General features: G+C 44.7%; 1 pseudogene; it reads left to right on the top strand.

Annotated features, from left to right (window-relative positions):
• The first annotated feature begins 7,688 nt into the window (after window positions 1-7,688).
• Window positions 7,689-9,093, top strand: LOC112836020 (etoposide-induced protein 2.4 homolog pseudogene; annotated as a pseudogene).
• The last annotated feature ends 3,905 nt before the right edge of the window (window positions 9,094-12,998 follow it).

The raw sequence follows: 12,998 nt of genomic DNA, 5'->3' as shown, positions 1-12,998 counted from the left end.
ATTTCATGACATCTTGGTGTGTTGTGCCTAAGCATTTGTGGACCGAAATACATGCTAGTTTATTATAAATTTCTTTCCTTTCATTTCTCTCTTTTCCATTAGAGTATTATATTGATTTTAAGTACATGTTCAGGTGGTTATATTAGCCATATATTTCATTTCAAGATAATAAAGGAGGAGTTCTATGATATTTGTATTAATACAGAGTTTGAGTCTGCTAGAGACTGAATATGTTGTCCCCTATTCCTCATAAATTCATATGTTGAAGCCTAATCCCCAACATGATGGTATTAGGAGGTGGGGCCCTTGGGAGGTGATTAGGTCATGAGGTGATGAGGTCAAGCCCTCTTGCGTGGGATTAGTGCCCTTATCAAAGAGGTTCTAGAAAGATTTCTATTGTTCCCTTCTGCCATGGGAGGACACAGAAAGAAGACAGCTCTCTATTAGCCACGAAGCAGGCTCTCAGCAGACACTGAATCTGCCGGTGCCTTGATCCTGGCCTGCCCAGCCTCCAGATTGTGAGAAATAAATGTCTATTGTTATTATTGTTATAAGCACCCCCTTCCCAACTCTGGTATTCTGAGACAGATTCTGAGAGGGTTGAGAACTGTCATTCCTCTACAATACTCAGCAGCTTTTACAGTTTTTTTTTTTTTTTCCTGCTCACAACCTCAAAGAACCTTAGGGAGACTTGATGGCCACACCCTAGGTCCTTGTCACCTATACATTTTTCCAAGCAGTCCTTCCCACTTTATTTAGGTGCCCCTAATTTATCCTTCCTAAGGGTGCAGTGCTGCCACCTCAGATGTCTACCAAGGATGACTCCTGACAAAGCCTCTCTTCTCAGAGCTTAGCCACTCCTCTTTGTTTGGGCATTGCTCTTCTGCCAGTTGAACAATGAAACCCAAACCCCGTAATGAAGCTGGGATTAGCTGGCTTGGGGGAGGAGGTCAACTAAGGCCAGAGAAGTTGTCAGGAAACACTGGCTTATTATCTCAACTCCCTAGAGCAGCTTTTGGTCATATCCTGGTCTTACAATCAAAGGCATGTCTGCATCCCTCGCGGTGGTGGGCACACATGGTGTCTTTGTATGGGTTAGAAAACTGTGCCCCTTTAAGGACAGGTTGCTAAAAGGCTGATGCCACTGAGCCTCAATCAGAGCCAGGTTGGATCTTCGCCCCCACTTACTCCTGCAGCCAAGATACCCTTGACTGGGGCCTTTGGTTTACTTTTGGTGAATGGTGACCATTTGGGGTTGGGCTAAGGGATACAAGGGGGCTACCTGAGGTCTGGGCTCCACAGAATTAATGTCCATCAGCCCCTTTCTGTTCAAGGTCCAGAAATCCTTGGAACCTGTGTGTGCTTTCACTTGGCGGAATGAACAGAGCAGGGATCTGGGGCTAGAGCTCCTTGAGTGCAATGCATCAAGAAAACAGAGACACACTCTCTCCTGAATGGTGACATTTAAGGGGTGCCAAGCAGCCTCCGCCCCCAAATATGTCTCTCGCAGGCCTCCATGACAGTCAAGACTTTGGAGACTGGAGTCCGGTTGCCTGATCCAAAGCTCAGTTCTGTCACTGTGTAGCTATGAGCCAGGGGTGGGTTTCTGATCTTGCCCAAGCCTCACTCTCCCGAGCTATAAAACGGGTTGAAACAATAGTTCACAGAATTGCGAAAACGAAGTGAGACACCCTATGTCAATCACCTAGCATACAGCCCTGCTGTTAGCCTTGTTATGTTATTGCCAACCGACATGCCATTTCCACTCTCGGAATCACTTTTCTGGCTCCCTGCAGCGCAGAAGCATGGTCAGGATCGTGGGCTTGGGAGCTGAATTGTCTGGCTTCAAATCTTGGCACCCTGACCTACGAGTTGGCTAAACTTGGGCAAGTTCCCCAAACTGTGAAGACCTGTTTCCACATTTGTAAAATCAAGATAATGGTAATACCTAGTCACCGACTAGGGTTTTTACATGGATTAAATGAGCTAATGTTTGTTGAGGGTTCAGAACAGGACTTGATGCACAATAAGCACTATATACATTTATGTCCCAAGTTTGTAATCTATGTATCAACCAATATATAAATAAGCTTCAAGTAAGTGTCTTTATGGCTACACTTCCTGTGTTACATTGATCTGTGTCTGTGTCTCCTTACTAGGCTGTAATCTCCGAAGTGGCAGGACCATTTCTTACTAACCACAGTGAATCTCTCACGTAGTGGCATAGCGGCTGGCTCGTCCTGGCTCAGTGAATGGTGTTGACTGACTGAGTTATTGAATGAATGAATGAACAAATGAATGGATTCCTAGGGCAGAGCAGTGCCCTAATTCCTAGGGCAGAACTTGCCCAATGCCACCTATCCAGGTGGGGCTCCTGTCAATATGCCAAACCTTGAAGTAGAGGAATTAGCAGGATCAGTGAGGCTTCCCTGCCCTTCCTGGTCACACCTGAGGCTACCAACAGGCCGAGACTGTCTGGCTACCAACTGATACTGTTAAATGAACAAAGAGGTCTGTGGTCTTTGGGGCTGCCCGTCTGGCACCTTGCAGGAAAGTGAAACCGAGTGTGAAACACACCTGTTCTCTCTAGCTTCCTAACTGGCAGGGATTTAATTGCCAAGGGGCGGGAGAGGTGGGAGGTCCAGGCTTTGAAAAAGCCAGGGGATTAATTGCGTGTTAATGGATGGATGTACAGGGGTTAGGGGGCAGCCCGGGCAGGCAAGGGAGCAGGGAGCAGTTGCATATTTTGGCCTCTTGGCCTCTTTAGTTCTCACTACTGTATCCCTTGTCGGAAGCCAGATGGCCCAGACTGAAATGAAAACGAATTCACTTTGGGAAGAGAAACCTTAGAGCATGCTTCTAGTGAGTAATGACCCTGGGAGGCATTTGCAAACTCAGGAGTTGTCCTCTGTGGCTCATATTTCAAGGCATTCAAGGACAGTCAGGGTGTGAGGGTTTCAGCCCCCATCCCCTCTACCCCAGCCTAGTTCCTCTCTGTCCTCCAAATCTTTGTGTGCATTTTGGCCACTACATTATTATCTCTATGTGAAATGTCCTCTTCCTCTGCCACTGCTTTGGTGAAAAACTTCCTTATTCTTTAGGGTCCCACTTAAATGCCTCTTTCAAGACATCTCTAAGATCCCCTTAACTTGAGTCATTTTAAGACTCTCCTAGTCCCATGTACTTTTCCACCTTGCTTCCCATCAAAGATATTAAAATGCCCATTAAGCACAATATTTTTGCTGTAAAAATTTAAAGTATAACTTTGTGTATCATATTATTTATAATTTTTAAAACTTCTTTAACTTATAATTAATTGGTTATAATTTTTTGGCAAATCATTGTTTATCCTTGGGAATTCTGCTAAGGTAAGAAAAGTTAATCTAAAGATTGTTTTCAATCTATAATAAAATTTATGAGTATTACATTTTACTGTTATTGAAGATAATAAATACTGATTAATTTTGGTTTTACAGTTTTTCTCTATATACTGGGGAGCCAACACTTTTTCTTTTTTCAGGTTCCTCATCTCCATAGGCCCTTGCAAAGCTGGGTGGCCTTGCCTCCAGCCTATAACTTCGAAAGGGGATATAGCCCTGCCACCATCGGGGTATTCTCTTTCTCCTGTGACCCCAAGCCTCTCTGGACCTCTTTTATAACCCACTTTTTATCAAATTCTGCCCTTGATTCAACATCTAGCTACTGATGAATACAGGACACAGTCATAACCAACCAAAAAGATACCATAATTGTGAACTTGTAGGCACTGAATAACATGCTATGGAAAAATAGAAAGCAAACATGTTAAATTATAAGGGAAATTTACAAATTCATCATAATAGTTGAAGATTTTTATATACTCGTAGATTAAGAGTACACAATTTGGAAAAGATACAGAAAGCTTAAATAACACAATTACAAGCTTGATATAAATATTTAAAAAACCCACACTTAAATGAAGACTATACCTTATTTAGAAGCACACAGAGCAGGGACCCTGGAAGGTATCATACTCTAGGGTCATCCTCTGAATGAGAAGCATGAATGGATGAAAGCTCCACTCTGCTTAGCGTGGTGAGAATGGCTCAGGGGTGCTGTCACAGTTGGCATCTGGAAAGGTTTTCTAGAGTGGATTTGAAGAAATTTAGTTTTCAAGGAGGTGAGGAAGGGAAGAGAATTCCAATGAGGGGAACTAGCTTCTAAAGAGATAGATCAATCAATCAATCAATCAATCAGTCCCCCAAAGTGATAATTCAATCAATCAATCCCCCCAATCAATCAATCTCCATGTGACTAGAGTATCAGGAATATTGAAGAAAGACACTGGAATCACAAGCTGAGGCCACAGCAGAGAAGGCTGCATGAGATGGGTTCACGAGTATGTATTTTACCCTATCAAGTAGCAATTTCCAAACTGCAGATGTTTGGAATGGCCACCATGACTTTTGCCATATCCATTCACCAACTGCATTTTTAAAACTTAATGCTCTTCTTGGGCACCTGGGTGGCTCAGTTGGTTCAGCAACTGCCTTCGGCTCAGGTCATGACCTCAGGGTCCTGGGATCGAGCCCCGCATTGGGCTCCCTGCTGGCGGGAAGCCTGCTTCTCCCTCTCCCACTCCCCCTGCTTGTGTTCCCTCTCTCGCTGTCTCTCTCTCTCTGTCAAATAAATAAATAAAATCTTTAAAAAAAAACAAAACTTAATGCTCTTCTTTAAGTCAACCACCTCTAAAACTCAAGTATCTTTATTTAAAAAAGAAATTATACATTATCACTGTAAATAAACAACCAGTGTCCTTGTCATTAATAGAAGTTAGCTATAAAAATGAGTACAATGAAAGCAAAACAAATTACTACATTCTAGTTATGTCTTCTGTATGTGGTGAGCATCCCACATCTGCCCTCCTCCGTAAAATCATAAACTCTTAATGTGCCACCACTCACGGGTTATTATTCATATTGAAAGCCAGAGATTAATGCAAAGGAAGAAATCTCTAATGATAGATAGAATCAGAGGGCCTCCAGAGTAGCTCATTTATTTAGATCATGTAGGTAAACCCTTCTTTTCACCAAATGGTTCTGTCTGTGTTAGGCAAACTACAGTTCTGTCTCAGTCTACAGAATAAGGTAATAATAAATGCCCTCCTACTCCACAGGGTTATGGTGAGGATTTAATGAGTCTGTGTAGCAGGAGTTCCTTGAATCATAGTCTGATGTTTATTGAGTGCTTATTATAGACAAGGCACTCTGTTAAGTGTTTTATGTGCATTATTTTATTTAATCCTCAAAGCAGCCCTATGAGGTAGGTACTATTATAGTTTCCATTTTACAGATGATGAAGCAAAAACTCAGAGAGGTTCAGTAACATGCCAAGGATGGCACAGCCAACAAGTTAGTGCCAAACTTTAACTCAAATCTTCCTGGCTCTCAAGTTTTCAATATTAGTTCTAATAATGCCTTTCATTTGACTAGTTTGTTTTCCTTTTCTCAGAGGCTTTTCATTTTCACCAGATTCCATTTAGATGTAGGCAACTAACATTACTAATATTACCAGGGAGAAAGTAGGGGGAAATCATATACTCAAATCTGATGACCGCTAGTTGGCTAGATCATTGTTTTCGGACTTTACTACATTTACTACGTTGTTAAAGTCACCTCGCAAAGGCTCTTCAATTAATTCAGGCAAAAAAGTCTTCACGTTAAGCAGCTGAACCTCCTTGCCCCCATGCCTCCTTGCCTTGGGGGTGGACCTCAAGAAATATTTGGTTTATCACATCCATTTGCCTGTGCTGGATGCTAGAGAGCTCAAGGTAAAACTGTAGCCTTCTGTCTACAAATGGTTTGTACACCGACCTTACTCCCAACTTTCTCTTATTTTCTGACATTGTTGACCCTGTGGTCGGATTGCTTCATCTATTCATTTATTTGAGATTAAGTCCTCCCCCCATTTTTTTACATTTAAAATTAAGGTTGCAAGGATATGGAAGTATTTTGCAAGACTGTACAATTAAGATTCCAACAGAAATCTACAGAGTCATACGTGGGTATATGTTCCCTTATTGTAGGTTAACTTTCTTTTCCACTTTCACAAAAGTTTCTGGCTCCGAGTTTATGATTCCACAGAAGTGCTGGTGATTGTTGTTGGAGCTAAATGCCTTCCTCCATTGGAAACCCCCCAGGTTTCCTTTTCGCTTCTTTTCATTCAGTCTGAGAGTTCGGGATATTTGAAAAGTAATCCGCTTAACTTCCTCTATTTCAAATATTTTGTTGTGTATTTTTGTAAGCTAACTTAAACTCCTTTGAGAAGGTAAAACATAAATACAGCAACTAATGACTTTGCTAACAAAATGACTCATCCTGTGTCTGTCTGCCAGTCTGTGATTCGTTTCCTGGTTTGGCTAATCCACTAGCAGATGCGCACGACACCTAAAAAATGCCTTCATTTTGTTTTTCCGAACCGTCAATGTGAATAATTTGTTACCATATGTGAAATATAAAAAGCCCAGTAAAATGTAGGTTGTTGATCCCTTTTACGTCTCTTGAGGGGTTTTCTGAGATCTCAGTAGGACACCTGTCTCATTTCTCTAACAGGCTTGCCTCAGAAGGGCCAGGGCCAGGGCACATGGGCAGAGGACCAAAGAGGTTTGAGAGCCTCCGACCCGCCCACCCAGATGAAAGCAGGGAGCTCTGGCAGGTCCAGACCCCATCCCTCTGTGCAAAGGGCAGAGCCACCCTGCTGGCCCCAGACCAGGGCCTGAGGTATCAGCTGGGAGCACAGCCTGTCCCTGTATGATGAGGCACATGGTTTCCACTTGACCTAGGGAGTCAACTGGGTTGTACCTTTCCACAGGTGGGAGAGCTCCCCAGCAAACAGAGCTATTATTATTATTACTTATTTTTGAAACAGCAAGTGGGTTTGGGTCTGATTACCAGTGATGCCCAGCAGAAGGACTAGACCAGGCAGAAGGAGGCCATCAGCCTGCTTTCTGATGTTGCATCATTCCCAACTCCACAAGAACCATTCGAAATCAGGCTTTTCCCAAGACCATTGTTTATGATTCAAGAACACATCTTTTACCTGAGTGAAGGTGATATGATCTGGGCTCGCATCATGGCTCTGAAATACGGGTCTTTTCTGTGTGGTCTTTTTCTGCTTCCCTTTTAAATGTCCTTCTTTGCCATGTCTGATTCGGATTAAAGATGAGTATTTAGGTTTATTATACATTGTTTCTAATGCTGCGGGGGGAGCATTGCCACATTTTTCAAATCCTTTAGTGAAGTGGTTCTCAAACTTTCTGGTCTCGGGACCCTTTCACACTCTTAAAAACAACAGGGGACACCAAAGAGCTTTTGTTGATTTGTGTTGATATGTCTAAGAGTATTTGCTGTTTTAGAAACCTAAAATGAAAAATTTAAAAATACTTCATGAATCTATTTAGGAATAACGATAATAAACATGCTGTGTGTTAACATAAATACAATTTTATGAAAAGAATTGTTTTCGCCCACCCCGCCCCCCCCAAAAACGGGCAGTCCGGGCATGCGCAGTGCGGGCGCAGTGGCCCGAGCCCTGGGAGCATCCAGGCGGGAGCTGCTGGCCGGGCGCGGAGGGTCCAAGGCAAGACGAGTGGGCCCGCGGTGGGCGAGGGGTCGGGTCCTTAGTGATGAAAGATTTTGAGCCGCTTCTCTCTCCTCTGTGTAGTTGGTAGTTTGGGTGGTGAAGAGATGGCTGGCAGCGTCAAAACCTTTCTCCAGGACCTTGCCAGGGGCATCAAAGACTCCCTGTGGGGAATTTGTACCATCTCAGAGCTAGATGCTCGGATTCGGCACAAGAGAGAGGAGCAGCGTGGAAGAGGGGCAAGCCCCGTGCTGGCACAGAGGAGAGCGCAGAGTACAGAAAGGAAGCAAGAGAGTGAGCCACGTATGCTTAGTAGAGATTTCCAGTGTTACGCTTGGAACGGTGGAATATTCTGGTTAAGCCTCTCGTTTTATTGAGTGTTTCTTCCTGTACTGCAGTCAGTGACAGCCCAAATTATTGGCGACCCCTCACAACATGGAGATGTTTGGTCGTGGCTGGAATTCTTCCTTATGTCCATTTTCAGTGCTCTTTGGGTGCTCCCTCTGTTTGTGCTTCGCAAAGCTGTAAATGCCAGTGGATTTCAAGACATAGCTGACCTGGCATTTGAGGTATGGGGGAGGAAGCCTCACCCATTCCCTGGTGTCAGCAAAATAATTGCTGACATGCTCTTCAGCCTTTTGCTGCAGGCTCTTTGCCTCATCCAGGGCACGTCTGTGAGTCTCTTTCCCAGCACCTTGTTGCTCAGCTGGTTAGTCTGCATATGGCCCTTCTCTACTCGCTGGACTGCTTTGAATACCGTTGGTTCAGTAAAGGAATTGAAATGCACCAGCGGTGGTCAAACATAGAAAGGAACTGGCCTTACGACTTTGGATTTGGCTTGCCCTCCGCCTTCCTCGCAGCGATGCAGTCCTCATGCATTATCAGTGGCTGCCTCTTCCCCATCCTCTGTCTTCTATTCATTATCAGCGCCAAGGAAGCGAAGACCCCTGGCAAAGCCTACCTTTCCCAGCTGCCCCTCTTCTCTTTGGCGGTTTTCTTAAGCAACAGACTTTTCCACAGGACGGTCTACCTGCAGTCCGCGCTGACTAGCTCAACCTCCACAGAGAAATTCCCTTCACACGGCATCGGTCTGCTGCCAGACTGAAGGCTGCCTCAGGCCACTCAGTCGCCTGCCATCCAGAGGGGATGGGTGGGATTGGAAGAGGCCATAGCAGCTCTTTCCCTTGTCCCCGCCTCTGCCAGGGAAGGCAGGACCCGCTCTGCCGAGGGCCCTCTGCGTATTCCCTGCTCGCTGAGGAATTGGGACTTTTGTCTCTAGTGCACTTAAGGCAGAATCTTCCTGACACCCGCGTGTGGATTTTTAACACCGGTGAGTCTGAATGGACCACAGGTTTTTCTGTAGTTCTTTTCTGGCACTTGCCAGCCCCCATGCCTGGACTGATTGGAATACTGTTTTTGTCCCTGTGCCATCGACCCTCCCAGCTCCCCGTCCTGCCTTCCACCACCCTCGGATGAGCGGATTTTGTAATTCTAGCTGTTGTGTTTTGTGGACTTGTTGTTTTTCTGTGAAGCACATATATTGGATGTGGGAGGGAAAGCAGTATCTCATTTGCTCCCGGTCACTCCTTTTATAGTCATCAATGTCTAGTGTTTCTTGTAACTCAGGTTAGATTTTTTTTTTTTTAAGATTTTATTTATTTGACAGAGAGAGACACAGCGAGAGAGGGAACACAAGCAGGGGGAGTGGGAGAGGGAGAAGCAGACTCCCCGCGGAGCAGGGAGCCCGATGCTGGGCTCGATCCCAGGACCCTGGGATCACGACCTGAGCCCAAGGCAGTTGCTTAATGACTGAGCCACCCAGACGCCCCTCAGGTTAGATTTTGGTGTCTCTGACTCCATGGCAAAAAAACAAGCCTGGGGAGATGGACAGGAGGAAAGACCTCACAGCCAGATCTGCTGGGTTTTGAGGAGTGATTTTCTTTCCTCCCGTTGAAGGGGAAAAAGCTTTCCACTGGTACATATGAAGTTCCCCAGCTAAAGGGAGGGGCCAGTTCTGGACAAATGCCAGAGCAGCGCTGAATGCTCAGAGAACCTGAACTTGAACTCTGAAAGTCTGGCATGTACTGCTGGCCATTGCCAGGTCTGTCTGATATTTCAAAAGGAATATTGGGTGCTGCAAATAGGAACTGAAGGGGTAAACTTATTAAACCCAGTAACCCTGTGATTGGTTGGTGTTTTCCTGTCATTTTAAAGAGACTAAATATGGGGGAGGCAGATGTCAAAACACTTGTCCAATTTTAAAATGTCACAGTTAAACATGAGCTGGTTTCCGACAAAAAAAAAAAAGAACTATTTTTGAAAACCAGAAAATGCAAGAAGTCACATCACTCTACCATTTTTGCAAATCTCTAATATTTGGCTTGATAGAAGACAATCGAGTTCTTATATTTGCTTTTTCGTTCAGTCTGTTGTGATATCACATGTCACGTGTCATGTAGCCTCTAGAAAATTCCACTGTATGCTCATAAGAAATTGAGAGTGAAAAGGGCAAATAATACCTTAATATTATTATGAAAATGGCTCTGACTTTCTAAATCCCCTGCAAAGGTCTTGGCACCCCCCACCCAGGGTTCCGTGGCCTTTGAGAACCACTGCTCTACTGTATACCATCCTTTCTCTAACATGCACACGCACATGCACACACGCACAATTGTGTGAGTTTCAGGAAATAAGCTCTTTGGAACATTTGATTTTACAGCGGATCCATCCATTTCTGGATAGCCCAGAGGATCCAATTTATTTAAACCCTAATATTCCGTTCAGTTCTTTGCATCTCAAACTCATTTCTACCAAAGTCCTCCTTCCCGACTTTGCAATATCCGACTTACGCCCTCATGTACTCAGGCCATGCAATGCACAAATAACTTGCTTTCTTAGTTCTACTTCCAAACTCCTCATTCCTTTCCCCTAGGCCAATCCACTCTGGTTAAAGATGAGGGTCAAGATTTGGGAATATGATTGGCCTTGTCTTGATGACGCCTTCAGATGACCCCCTCTGGACCACCCAGCAGTGGCTAATGTGTTAGGGTGACGCGGCATCGTGATTCAGTAAGGAGTATGTGCAAGTTGTTTGAAATTTAAGTCACAAGGCAGGTGCGTTATGTGTGTGAAGTGTGTGCTTTGTATGAGAGCAGGATAAGAAGAAGTGAGAAGAATCTGGAATCTCCTGGTAAAAGATTTATTGAACTTCCCTCGTCACTCTCTCCTATTGCCCCCTAAGTTATTCCTTTTTTCTAGACTCAGCAACAAGGACGCTTGTATTCTCCATGTTCATTTAAACACTGATCTTTCTTCCTGGCAGGATGAGGAGCTGCTGCATGCCCTTTGGACAGCCAATTGTCCCCTTGACCTGTTTAGACCCTAATTGAGAGTTTTTTCCTCTGTGGCTTCAAAGAACATTCACCCACTAATATCCTGTTGATGGCAACTATATACTTCAAGGAAAGGAGTTCCTGGAATTGAGAAATGCAAAAGTACAACAAAGCAGGGGGCCACAGTCTTTAGCACCCCCGCCCCAGGGGTGTTCAAGAGTGCCTAGGGCACTTTGCTGTTGTCAGTCAATCTTTCCCTGCCATCTGTGCCTTTTGTTTATAATGCACTTGATTAAGATCTGCTTTATTTATCCTGGCTGTTTCAAGTTCAATAATAAGGGGAAATTAGCCCTAGGACTTCCACGATACTCATTTGGAGTATAACTTTAATGGCCAGAACCCAAGCAGAGTCCTTCATGCTCCGTACTGCTGCCTTCTCTGTGTTTCTACTTGAAGCTTATGGACAGCATCTTTAGCTGCTTCAGGGGCCTCTGGGAACTGAGCCTGGACTCAAAGATCATATGCAAATATTGTGCAACCCAGAGGACTAAATTAAGCCAGTTACCCCCTAGCAAAGCTCGGCTTGAGCCAATGAAAGAAATTAAAATAGTGCTTTCCTATTGGTATGGTGCATATGCATGGACACCCAGGGAACACGGAACCCTCTCCCAAACCACTTCAGTGGTGAGAAATAGCTATCGCTAACCTTTACTGGCCTTCCTCTCAGCCAGACGTGTAGGAAGTGGGAAGTAGGTACTGTTCCTATCATTGCCCCGTGAGGAAACAGGCTTGGAGAGGTCAGGCAGCTTGCCCAAAGGTAACTTCATGGTGCATGAAGTCATAGATTAAGAACTTGCTTCCACAGTGTCCAACTCTGCTGCTTGACAAGTTACCATTATACTATTCAGACAAGTAGCTGGGGCAAATGCAAGTCATTCAAGTTACCAGGGCCCCTGAAGTTTAAGTCACCAATTAGGGAATGTATGGTTGTCTGCCCGCCCCCCTTCCCCATTCTTCCCCAACCTAAACCCTCCCACTGCCTCTAGAAGATAAGCTCCGGGAGGGCAAGACTTGGATGAATTTTTTACTGTAGAATCCTCAGTGACTAGACACGTAGAAGTGCTCCATAAATGCCTACAATGAATGAATGAGTGAATGAATGAATGAGTGAAGGAATGAAGGGAACTGTGACACGGTGTACTAATTTCTGATTTATAGGGATTTGTCTGGGGGACCTGAGAGCAGCCAAGGCTTCTCGTTTTCCTTACTCCCAGCAGAAGGCAGGATTTCCATTATCGAGGGAAACTCCTGGTATGGAGCCAATTTGTTCCCCACACAAATAAATAACCTTTTATTTACTTCACAAACATTTACTGAGTTCCTTCTGGGCTTTGTGTTAGGCGCTGAGGATATAGAGGTGAGCAAGGCTTAGTCCTTGATATCACAGAACGTGCGGGGCACTCGGGATGGCACAGAAGCAAACCAGGAATTATCATTCGATATGATGAGTGCAGTGACAGGCAAGTTCCAGTGCTCTGGGAAGTGCATGGAGGAGGGCACCTAGCCGGGGGTAGGGCTGCTGGAGACAAGATAATCAGAGGAAGTTTCCTGGAAGAAGTGACCTGAGGATAAGTAGCACTGAGCAGGTGAATTACCCAGTCATGAGATAAATGTAAAAACTATATTTTTTAAACCACAACTTCTCATCTTTGAGAAGGAATACATCTGTTCTATATTTTGAATGCTACCCCTAAACCACTTCCTGGTGATTAAATGGTGTCTCCATCTAATATATCAGAATGGAGTCAGGAATGAGGACATCCTGAGAGTTACGTGTTTCTACCCTCCTGCTATTGAACAGGTTTGTGGTGCCTTTTTGTTAACAACAGTGAGGGGTTGTCACACCCTCACAATGGCCCCATTGTCAGAAGGGCTCTGGGATGTGAGTGTGATACCTGCATCGGGTGTGGCTGGACCCTAGCCCTGGGATGGGGCAGAGCCCGCTGGGAGAGGGCATCCTGGTGACTGACAGAGGAGGAGGTGGAAGGG

This window comes from Callorhinus ursinus, unplaced genomic scaffold, assembly GCF_003265705.2.
Source record: "Callorhinus ursinus isolate GAN/ISIS: 27379988/994484 unplaced genomic scaffold, GSC_fseal_2.0 scaffold4, whole genome shotgun sequence".
Classification (NCBI taxonomy): domain Eukaryota; kingdom Metazoa; phylum Chordata; class Mammalia; order Carnivora; family Otariidae; genus Callorhinus; species Callorhinus ursinus.
This window is presented reverse-complemented; position numbering and strand designations above follow the sequence as displayed.